The following is a 12,604-nucleotide window of genomic DNA, read 5'->3' as shown; positions in this document are numbered from 1 at the left end:
TGAATCGATTTTTTAAATAGGAAAAGATCAGTCTATTATAGATTTTTGAAGTAGTAAACATTCATGTTAAAATGGAATAGATGGCTTTCTTCCCTAGGAGTTACTATTTAGAAACTTATAAGTATTGTCTTACATATGTTGCATATTCTCTTTGTGCCGATCACAGCTCTATATAGATCAGTTCATAATTGATTCAAAGTCTCATGGAGAATTGTTAAAATTCGGAAACGATCGGTCTATTATAGCCTTCTTAAGTAGTAAACTTTCTTAATAAAACTCTGCTACTAAGTGGAATAGAGTACCTTCTTCCCTATTAGTTACTATTTAGAAGCATATTAGTCTTAAATTATTGTTGTATTGTTCTGTTTGGGCCGACCACAGCTCTAGAATCTTCATAAATATTTAATTTTTTATTTTTAAATTTTATTTAAACTAATGTTTGTTGGGTATTACAATAGAAACCTAAAAGTTGTTGCTATTGGTTTCAATAGAATTAATTCGAAAAAGGGGGCTTGCCATGAATTTTCAATGTATGAATATGAATGTTATTTGCTTTTGAATTCTAAATCTGAATTTATTTATACAAAAAAGTTGTAAAAATAATATACCTAATTTATATCGTAAATTACACGTTTCTTCAAAATTAAAAATAAAAATCTAAAAATTTTATTAAAATATTAAATCTATTTTTTTTAAATCATTATTGATTTAACAAAATTGTCCAGAAGTACTTCTTCTTTAAGAATCTCATTATATATAGGTCTGTTTCTAACTTTCCTAATTTTCTTCTTCAAAAAAGGAAAATGACATATTTTTCGGAATGAAACCAGTTTAAGGTTATTATTTTTTAAGTTTTTATCGTTTTTTTACTTGTATATAAATACAAGTTATAATTCCACTTTCGATTGAAATGGAATTCTGTAACAGGCCTGATACATTTGGGACCTTGATTCTTTAATAGCGATTGAAAATTTTGATCTCAGTACAATATGTTCAATCAGTTTTCTCTAGATTGTCTGCAATCTTTTCAAAAAGGTTGATAGCAAGGAAACATTTTTTATTTTTATCGTATTTAGTACATTAGATGAGTGGTCCATTTAGATATTTACTAATTAAAAAGTTTTTATGAATTTAATTATTAATTTATTTTCTACACAGTTTGTGAGACTATTTTTCTAATGGTATAAACCAGTGTTGCTCAAACACATATTGCCATAATTTTATTTGTGTTGATAAAGCAGCAGAGAACAGAATTCAATTCAAAATAAATATATACTGATATAATGACTACAAACTAAAAAGAATATGCTAACAGTCAAATATTTATTATGGATTTTGACAGCCAGCGTATTAATTCGGCTTTCTCAAAATTTTTTGTTGTATTTCTGTGTGTATTTTAAAAGCGCCGCGCACAGACGTTGCTTCGACAAGTGCTGATCAACAACTGATTTGATTTTGTTTTTCAAGTTGAGAGCAAACCAACTAAAATTGCTTATTATAAAAAGAAGAAGAATTAAACCTATAGTGTATGTGTATCAACTTAGCGTCAGCAGAATTTTCTTACCCTATCACGCGTGCTAGGTAATTGCAATATTGATCTTCTCTGGTATAAATATTTTCGAATCGCCCATTTGCTAAATGACCGACATAATCCAAAATTGGGGTTTTTTTAATGGATTACTTCAAACTGTATTATATTCAAGTTTTTCATATAATTTCGAAATTAAGCTTCTAATCAGGTTATAGCCACTAGAATTACCAATAAAAAGATCTAATTCGATATGTGAGTGTGTGATTGAGAGAACAATTAATTATCATTTGAATCTATTGTGAATTAAATATTGCATACAAAGAGGGGCTCTAAAATTCTTTTAAAAATTTCAAATTTGTTTTATTTTTGCGATCTTTCCTAAAAAAATTAAAAACCAGCAAAAAACAATGGCAATAATGGTAGTGGAATGTATGTGTTGGTTATTGTGGTTAGATATTTTCATTGTTCTTGGCCACTCGTCCTCTCCTTGTTTTTCAACTTTGCTTGCTAGTATATTGGTTACATATCACAGCAAAAAGTACTCACACAAACACTACAACAATAGGGTAGAAGTTTAAGTTTATTGTTAATGTCGAGGTAGCTCGGTTTTGTGGTTTATGAGGTTTGAGGCAAAAATGTTATGTTGCCAGTTTCTATAATATTTTTGTTGATGTAAATTTTTCAGTAGAGGAGTCTAAGGGTGTAATGGATTTGAGGTTTGTAAAAATTTATTTCGATGTAGTTTTCTTACGCATTGAATATTTTTTTTTGGATTTCCAATGCAACACATTTGATTTTTGTTAAATATTAGCACATAAAAAATGTAGTATTGTATAAAATATGTATGTCTAAAACAATCTGGCTTAAATATTTATTTCATAACAAGTCAATGAACACCACAACAGGGCGTACAGCCATTGAATAAGTTTGTTTGCAACAACAAATGTTATATACTATGAATTTATGTGCATTTTTTTGTTGCATTGTAAATATAAAAAAAAACAAGAAAAAAAACACATTCAATAAATTGCGTTTGCTGTTGTAAATAGAATTGTAAATATTGTTGGCAACATTGTTTGAAATTGTTAACAAAGTTATAGAGACATGGCAAAAAAAAAAAAAAAAAGTAGCAGGACACTCTTAGTTACAACATGAGAAACATGACAACACAACTGTTGTTTGTTATTGGCTAATTTTATTAGCCAACTTTTTTATTTTAGCTTCTTTTTCGTTTTTTGAAAAAAAGTTTTCCTGTTTTTCCAATAAACTCGTTAAAATCGAAAACATATTGTCATGACAAAATTTTCAGAGTGTTTGGAATCTTTTCTTCTTTGCAGTTATTTTTTACGGAATTTAAAGGTAAAATTAGAAATTTTGCTTAACTTCTTTATTTATCAGGTTTACAGCGCAAAATAGAGCAACGTGTTGTGTAATAAACCATCAAGAGCTTGGTAATAATTTACCTATAAACATACTTTTTACAGGGATAACAAATTATAATTTTAAAACCCTTGCATAGTTCAAGCAAGCACTTATTTCAGTAGTTATTTGTAAGCGAAAGTTGTAAATAGTTGCTTACAATGTCGTCCCAGTGTTGAAATGATGAGTTAAAATGCTAATTTTAATTCATTACATCTTTATATACATATAAACCTTTAATCACTTATTTTTTTGTAATTTTCTATTCGCCCTTGTTATCTACAGAAAGACCTATAACGTTTAATATTTAAGATTTTTTTGTCCTTAGATATTAAGTTATTGTGAATAAATTATTTAAATTGTTATAAAATTGTGGATAAAACATTTACTATCAATTAAAATAACATGCTTTTTAGGAATTTTTATTGTTAAGAATTTTGCTAATAGCAATAAATACATGTTGCAAAATGTATACATGCATACATACTTTTATTTATAAATATTATATATAAAAAATATTAAAAGAAACAAATGCATAGAAACGATGGTCTACTTTAAAAAATACTAAACAACTGAAAAATAACTTTACGATTGTCGGTCCAATTAAAGCCCTGAAATCAAATTACAATCTTAGCACCTTGAACAAAAATACCAAATTATAATCCTAGCGGCGTATTTTAACGAAATTTTAACGCTATAATATATATAGTTCCATCTTATAATTCGTCAACAATACCTAGCGATATACATATTCTGTAGACCGAAGCATGATCTTCATTACTTTCACATACACATATCCCCTTAATTATGAACAGATTTAATTTGGAAACTTAACCGAACAGTCGATTAGTCGTCAAAATTTTAAAAACTTATTCTTTACATAAATATAGTCCCCACAGGCATCCTCTGTGAAATCCTACAACAATACAATGTTATTTTGTAGTACCACAAAGGTTAGATTTTATATTTAGACAGAGAGCCAAATGATACGCCCAATTTATAGCATCGGTAGACTAGAGATTCTACTAATTAATAAAAGTTTAAAATTTTGCAAGGACTTGTCCATATTTGATGGGATCCGTTTAGTTTGGCGCTGAGTTCAAACGTTTTAAATAACATTTGAAACTTGATTTACCTTATTTCCAGAACATTCCATTTTAGGTGGAATGAATGTCGAGAGTTTTACGTGAGTACCTGGTATGATACCCTACCCAACGGTGTTTTTTCGTACACTAGGTAGACTTGACAATGGTCTACCATCGCCCCTTTATCCTTCACTGAAGAACGCAGATGGCAATTTTTGGATTTGACCGGTCCGTGTACAAGCACTTTGCTGAAGTCACTCCTCTGTGGGGTATCTGTTGTTCCGGCAACAGCACCTAACTTATCCCGAAATAATGACTTTACATTACATCAGTCTTTTAACAAATATTCTTATTTGGTATGTAGTTTTTTTGATTTAACAAAATAAATTGATGGATATTCGTTCGTTCATCCATCCATCTTTTTGGATTTACTATTGTAAAATATAATATATTAGGGTGATTTTTTTACATCTTTTAAAAATAAGAAATTAATTTCTTTCAGTTTGTACTAAAATTTAAATAACATTTATTGTATAATTTGAACTCTTTGAAGTCTAGGTTCTGCAATGGACGAGCTTTACAAAATTTGAAAATGCGATTATTATTGCTCAGAAACTAAAGACCTGCATGGGACAACAATAATGCTATAATTTAAAAAAATTCGTGTTCAAAATTTATACAATTTTTTGAAGGATATTAGATTCAGAAAATTATTTCAACCTAACTCTATATGAGGTGACAAAAGGAGAGCAGAAATCTGTATCACATTCTGTACAATTTTCAAATAAAAAAATGTCGAAGAAAAACAAACCCCTTAAGAAAATATTTACAAATTTAAACATCATTATCATCATCAGTTACAAATCACTATGTAATGATTATGCTGATGACTTTGTGATTGTACTCTATTGTCTGTCAATACAATTCTATAGCAGTTGTAATATAGTAAAACATTATAATAAAAGCAACAATATATAAATACATATTTACTTGCATAGTAATCTATAAATAGTAGTAAAAGCAATAGCAATTTATACAACAATCAAAGAAAATATGTATGTAAATTTAGTAGAAAATCTAAAGACAAACTCTTACATATACAAAATATTTATTTGTTCTGTTTTTTTTTCACATACATATTTACTTTGTTAACTTTTTTTGTTGTTTTCTTTTATTTGGAATATGTATTTATAACCTTAAACTTTGTATATAAAACAATTTTTTTTGTATTTTACAACACAAAAAAAATGTCAGTCATTCATAGATGTAGGTTGAGTTTAAAATTCTTTAGTGACCTTTCTTTGTGCTGTGCCATTATTTTGTCAAATAATTCGAATTTTATTTTGTTCGAACAAAAATTCAATAATTTCGAAATAAAATTTGATTAAAATCACTACAGAATCATGAACATATATTTATTTTAAAGATTTTTATTCATACGAATAATTTTATTTACACTATTATTGAATGAAAATCATGCTATAAGGGTTTTAGTAAAATGCGTGTTATTTTAAATATAGACCCAGAAAAAAATAACTTCCAAAGAAGCAAAAAAGATGTAAAATTTACTTAATGGAAATACTGAAAAAAATGAAGTAGTGATGATTTTTACACAGGCTTGTTATGGGAGGAATACATTGTTATGGGAGAAAGTCATTCTCTGGAAGTAATTTTTATGTTCTTTTTTGGAAGTGAAATTGTAATATTATAGTATACAACTAATTTGACTTAAATTTTATTAACATAAATTAATAAATTACACACATTTATCAATTAACTTCAAAATAAAATAAGATTAATTAAAAAATGTTCAGCACAAAAAAATAAACCTTTAATTTTAAACAAAATTATATTATTTTCGATTTTTTGGAAGTCAATAAACATCAGTTACACAGAAGGTAAATAAATTTACTAAGTGCTACTTTTAAAGTGGTGATAAATGTTATTCTTTTGGAAGTACTTCATTTTATTTTTGTTGGTTGCATTGCTATTTATATTGTCCTTGATCTATTAAAAATTATTAAATTAAACATTTTATGTATTATAAATTGTTTCTATGTCAATGTTAGGTTAAATTTAATAGGTCTCATACTTATCATACCACAAGAAGAATACCACAATAAAAAAGTCTAAAAGTAAATTAAACAGACGGAATAAACACGCTCTAAAATTACGCCAGATTGGTACCAAATTGACACCAAAGTATTTATAATTTCCAATTAACATACGTTGTCAAAGTATGTACGGATAGTTGTCAAAATTATAAAAATTACACTGCAAAAACAATAATGTGTTACCAAAGTGAACGTTGCACTGTCGAAATGTCAAAGATTCATTATGGAAATCACAACAATGCATTGTTGAAATGACTCAAAGCTTAATCGTAATGACAACATTGAGTTGTTTAAGTTACACCGATATTTTACCAAAATTATAAATATATCCATTGTCTTAATGTTAACAAACGTAGTAAGTTCACTTTTGACAAAGGACTGTATCAATTTCGGTCATTTTTTATTGTTGAACTTCCTATGGTAAATAATTAATTAAAGTCTCAAGACCTCCTAGAACATTTTCCTTAAGTTTCATCGGCAATTTATTGTTTAGATACAAACTATGGACTGTTAAAGAAAAAATATACTATATATCAGATATATTCCTTTTAGAATATTTAAGATATTGTGATTGAAAACTACTATCGAAATAAATGTTGAAAATTTCTAACTTCAGAGCCAGATGTCGGTACATTAGCGGTCACATAATTGTCGTAAAATATTCTATAGATATGAACGAACTTTTATGTTAAAAACACACTTTTTTTTAACATATTTTAATGCAAATTTCTAGTCAAAAAACTGACAATATTTGTTTAAATGTATGTATATAAACTAAGAGTTACACATTAGGGTGCTTTTAAAAATGGGTTAAACATATTTTGCACAAAAAAACTTAAGTTTTATAATTTTATTTATTTTTTAAATTAAAAATTATTTTATTTTTGATACTTCTTATTTGAAAACTTAATTCTCAATGACTACCACATACCATCCGCATTACTTGAAAGTAGTCTAGTAATGGCTTACAAATAAAATTATATCAGTACTTTTGAATTTTATTTTAAAGAGTTTTGTGTTAATGAAAACATGAACATTTTTTGGTGAAAACTACTATTAGAAGTTTGCAGATTTTCAATAGCATGTCTGCTAAAATCGGTCTTCAGAAAACTGTTTTCGACAAAGGTAATGACAGACAGACAAAGGCTTAAGCTCTTGAGCTGGATCCGCGCCTGCACGAAGGTGAGGAAAAGAACTGTTAAGTTATGCACTGACTTAACTGCTTTAACAAGACTATAAGCAATTCAAAAGGACATTAAGCTAAATAATCTAATATTCATTCTTTCTCCCTAGAAATCTGATGCAGTCTACTACTGAAGTAAACTTTCATTCATATGAAATGACAATATATTTGTAACAGCTTTAATACTCCTCAATAACACATTGTTAAAGTCAACACACTTTAAATATTGTGTATTTCATTTCGTTTTTTTTTTTTGTCTGAAAATCTAAAACAATTTTACGTACCAACATACATATGTATTTTTGTAAACCTTTTAGAATATTGTACAATTTTACAATATTGTATAGAGAGATTTGTATGTGAGTTTTGCATTTTTATTGCCACAATACAAGCAACTTATCTACATACCTGTATATTATTACATATGTATATATGTATGTTATTGTATTTACGTGCGTGCCACAACGATTTGTTTTACTCTAGTGATTTTCCAGCTTTTTGCGCTGTTTTGTAAAACAATTTAAATTTCAAAATTGCCTTATGCTAGTAGAGGTAAAAGCGACGAATTGTGGAACAGTTATTAAAAAGTATTATTTGAAAAATAATCTTACTACAGCTATTTTTAGTGTCTTTTAAATGTTAAAAATAACTTTCCAGGAAGTGGAATGTAAGCTCTTATTTAGAACTTTCTTTGCATTTCTCATAAAATAAAAGAAAATTCCCAAAAAAAGTGAAAAATAAATAAAGTTGTGTTGTTCACTGTTTATTAATGAACCAATTCCTTTAAATTTTAGTTTGTTTGTTGCTTTTATTCTCCATTTCTATTATTTTGCAAACACTTTTTATTCATTTGTTGTTGCATTTCAATTGCCATGAATTCTAAAGTGAAATTCTATTATTAGTATTTTGTGCATATAGATTGGTAGTTATTGGTTAAAAAGAGTGAAAAGGAAAAACCCCACAATAACAAGAGCAATAACAAATAAATTGCAACAAAGTTGTTGCAAGTATGTGCTTCAGTTGGTTGTGTAAAACTACGGTGCGTAGTGGATTAGTTTTGTTACATGGTTAATGCATTAGTGATTACAGTGACGAGGAAAAAAATCTATGGAATATTTGTTAAAAACTTGATAATAATACAAGGTTTTCAATTTGTTTGTAATTGAATTACAATTACTATTAAGGTCATTCCTTTTATAGGATATTATCATTATAAACCAGTAGCAAAATAAATTTTATGACTTTATTAGCTATTATATCAAAATCAAAATATAAATTTTTTATTGCAAAAAATTTACTTTTTTATAAAAATTCACTCTTTTAACCTATACACACTTAAAGTCTTTACCATTATTCACAGGTTTTTGATAATTGTATTTCATTGACACATGCAGGCTGATTTCACTTGCTGTGGCATGTACTAAATATTAGGTCGGTCCTTTTTATTTATGTTGAAATTTCTCATAATTATATATTTATAGAACAATTGCTAAAAGAACTTCAGATTCATGATTAGCATTCATGTAACTGAAGATTCCGCTATAATTTTTCGAACTCTTTTTAGGGAATATTGTTGAAATTCCAAGGAAAGTTTAAGAAGTTTTAAAGCAACAAATTCTTGGACACATGTTATACAAATAAATATAGCCTATATTTTTATAAATTTATCCAGCAGGTTCAATTTAAGGGAAGCGGTAGTGGCGGACCCTTCATACCAGTGGTGTCAAAGTCACCAAGCACTTCCCCAGCTGGCGATCCTAGATGTCCCTGTAAGAAAATAAGAGAGCCAGACTGGGGATGATTAACCCTACAAGAATGTGAAAAAGCAAACAGCCTGGATGTATGCCCTCAGGTGAAAGTCATTAATCGAAATGATCCAGACGGGGGAATTAGTACCGATTTTTGGCACTCAATGCCAAATGCTGATCGCCATCTTCGAGGATAGTTCGAAGGATGTATGCTTCAATGGTTAAGACGTGAAGATGTTTAATTGTGGCAGAAAAAAACTCCTTGGAATTCTAAAAACATGCGACATTAACCCAGCAGCGAAAATTGAGTTTATACAGGCTTACGAAATAGTACTACGGTAAATAGGTATTGGCCAAACAGAATGGTAGACTCCTTACAGACATGTGAACTCACTGGTATGTAAGGAGAGCACTAGAAACTTAGATGTCCTTGATGAGATGGCTGTGGTTGCTTGATTTGGTCTTGATACTGTCAGCTGCTAGTTGTGCAGATAAACCTGCAACACTGTGAGACAGCCTCAGCCGAGTTAGTAATCTTCCTCATCAATTAGAAGACGGACGGAACCTAGGACCAATAATAATAATAATAATATTCTCGGTTTAGGAGGTCAAATTTGTCCCGTCGTCTGAGGTCATTCTTTTTAACTCATCCTCAAAACGACCACTCAAATTACGAATCCCCCTAATACTTAGTCCCTATTGATATTTATGCAATTGCTCAATTACCGTAGCCCATCATCGACACCGACACAAAATATTTATTTATATTCACTCGTGGTTTGTTCAAACACAACCAGAGCCCCCATGTGATTTTTAAAATTCATAAAACCACATTAATTGTTCCTTAAGCGATGCACATATTCAGTCATTTAAGCGCAAGGAACAAAGAGTGCAACGACTTTGTAGCGCTAGTAGTTTTCGCTGTACATATGTATTCCACCCATAATTTTTTAGTCCTTGTTATTTGCTTATCATTATACAATCAAGTACGAAGAGTGTAAGCGAAATAAAAGAACAAACAAAATATGGAGACGAAAAAAAAAACAAGGAAAATTTATGCAATGACATACTCGCTAACATGGAATAGCTAAAATATACTAAAGCTGATAGAAAGAAAGACAGACAGACGGACAGGCTGGTTGCCTGGCAAGAAATTTTTAAACTTTAATACAAAAGATTGTGTGTGAAAAGCCGCTTGCCAAAAACAGAAATAAAATGGAGAGAAAAAAAACAACTCATGTGAAATGCAATGAATTGGCAAACAACACAATTGACTCGGTGCTCGGTAATCAGCAAATAGAAAAATGCACACACGCACACATAAGACACAAGTCTGCATGCACAATCATGCGGGTATGTGTTCACAAAATCCTTCTTACACAGACACATTCATATGCAAAAACAGAACGTTATAATAGCATATCCTGCAGTAAAGTTTGGCAGGATAAACCATGTGTCACACAAGGAGAAAAAACTACACGGAAAATAAAATGGAAAACCATAACCATAAGGAAAACATGTAAAGAAAATAAGCCAATAGAATAGAACAAACAATGTGAAATAAAAAGAAAAACACCAAAAAATAAGTTGCATTCGGATTGAAGTAGATTTTGTTTACACTCGAAAGTAAATATTAATTAAAATTGTAGTCATCGTAAGAATTTATGTAGTTTAAAAGTGTTTGGATCAATTTAGACAGACCGTCACTAATCTGAAATTAATTAAAAATATTTCAGAAACTTCCCTAGAAACACTTATGTAGTTGAGGGAGTTGCAAATTCGAACAGTTCTAAAACCGTTATATGGAATGAGTGTGAACTCCATACCGCTTCCGCAGAATCATGCCCGAATGAAATGGAATGAAATTTATTGTACCCAATGTCAAATAAGAATAAGAACAAGCTTTATTCGTGCGTTCTAGAACTACTTGATTTTAAATTTCTCCGTTAAAATTTAGAAGCTATATTCTTTCTTTTTTCACACGATTTACATTAACTGAATTTTCTAATTACTTGTAGGAGATTTAGGTAAGTACTTCCAATAAGTACTAAAATGTACGCCGTTTTACTCCTTACATAGTTCTGAAAGTTTTTGTAGACAGTGTAGTTGTCAATAGATTAAGCCGGTCTAGAGACAAGTCAATACACAGGGAAAATGCACGTTTTTAAATTTTACACGCTTGGTATCCAACTAACACCAAAGTGTTTATAATTTTTCAATAACAGCCGTTGTCGAAGTATATACGGAAAGTTGTCAAAATAATAACATGAGATAATGAAATGCTGACGATATCAAATCAACAAAAAATAGTAATGTGTTATCAAAGTTACAACGCTATGTTGTCAAACAAATAATCGTTGTCAAAATTACAACGGTGGTTGTCAAAATGATAACTGGATGGTTTTTAAATCGTATACAAATTGCCTTAATATTATTAACGTGGTAAGCCCACTTTTGACAACGGATAATTTATAATATATAAATTTCGGTACTTTTCTACCGGTAGATTACACAAAAGACTAGTTCAGAACTAAACTAACGTATAATCAATATCCAATGACTACTTCATAGACTATTCAAAAGACTTGATCATAGAGTAGCATATAGACTACTCCTTAGACTAACCAATAGACTATTTCAGAGTCTATTCCAGTAGTACTCGATTAATTTATACCCTGATCAATATATTAGTTAAAAATTAGTTCATATTCTAGTTTGCTCATGAGTTAATAGACTAATAGCCACTAGACTAGTCCGCAGGTTAGTCAATGTACTAATTCACATACTAGACTATTCAAAATCTTGAACATAGAGTAGCTTATAGACAAGTACATAGACTAGACAATAGACTAATTCACAGACTAGTCAAAATCCAAATCGATAAACTAGTTTATACTCTGGCTAACATAATAATTAAACGACTACTCTTGCTTTATTGATAAACAAGTTTAAGGGCTAGTAGAATAGACTCATGTCAAAAATACAGTAAAATGACCTCAGCGCTAAAATTTACACATACATTAGCATTTAAGTTATAACTTTAATACATAGAAAGTTGGTTAAGTACATACTATTACCGCCTGCAAATATAGTTTAGTAAGCAGTTTTATTTTTCATTTCCTTTTTAAGTAAGAACATCCAAAGAAGCGAAAAAGAAGTAGAATTTATTCCATGGAAGTAATGGAAAAGACCTAGAGAAGTGATGATTTTCATTATCATGTTTTTGCTAAGACAGCCTACATCAATGTTATTTAATAAAAAGTAACAACTACTTTTTTCATTTACTATTATATTTGACATTTTTTTGAGTCTATATAACTTAAGACTAGCAAGATTACGCTGGCAAAAAGAACCAAAAAAAATAAAAGTATAATAACAAAGAAATCGATATTAAAGTTTTAAAAGATTAAATTATATGTAGAGTACACTCTACTACACTTCGTTTAAATGCATTCAGTGTGTCTTTCTCTCTGTCTGTCCTCCAACAGTTAGTCTCACTCAATGTAAGTAAACTCTGATGCTAA

General features: G+C 29.1%; 1 protein-coding gene across 1 annotated transcript in view; it reads right to left on the bottom strand.

Annotated features, from left to right (window-relative positions):
* Positions 1–12,604, bottom strand: part of LOC111690014 — a 202,286-nt gene that overhangs the window by 84,004 nt on the left and 105,678 nt on the right. The window lies entirely within an intron of this gene.

This window comes from Lucilia cuprina, chromosome 4, assembly GCF_022045245.1.
Source record: "Lucilia cuprina isolate Lc7/37 chromosome 4, ASM2204524v1, whole genome shotgun sequence".
Classification (NCBI taxonomy): Eukaryota; Metazoa; Arthropoda; class Insecta; order Diptera; family Calliphoridae; genus Lucilia; species Lucilia cuprina.
The sequence above is the reverse complement of the archived record's forward strand: the minus strand, read 5'-3'. Positions and strand labels throughout refer to the sequence as shown.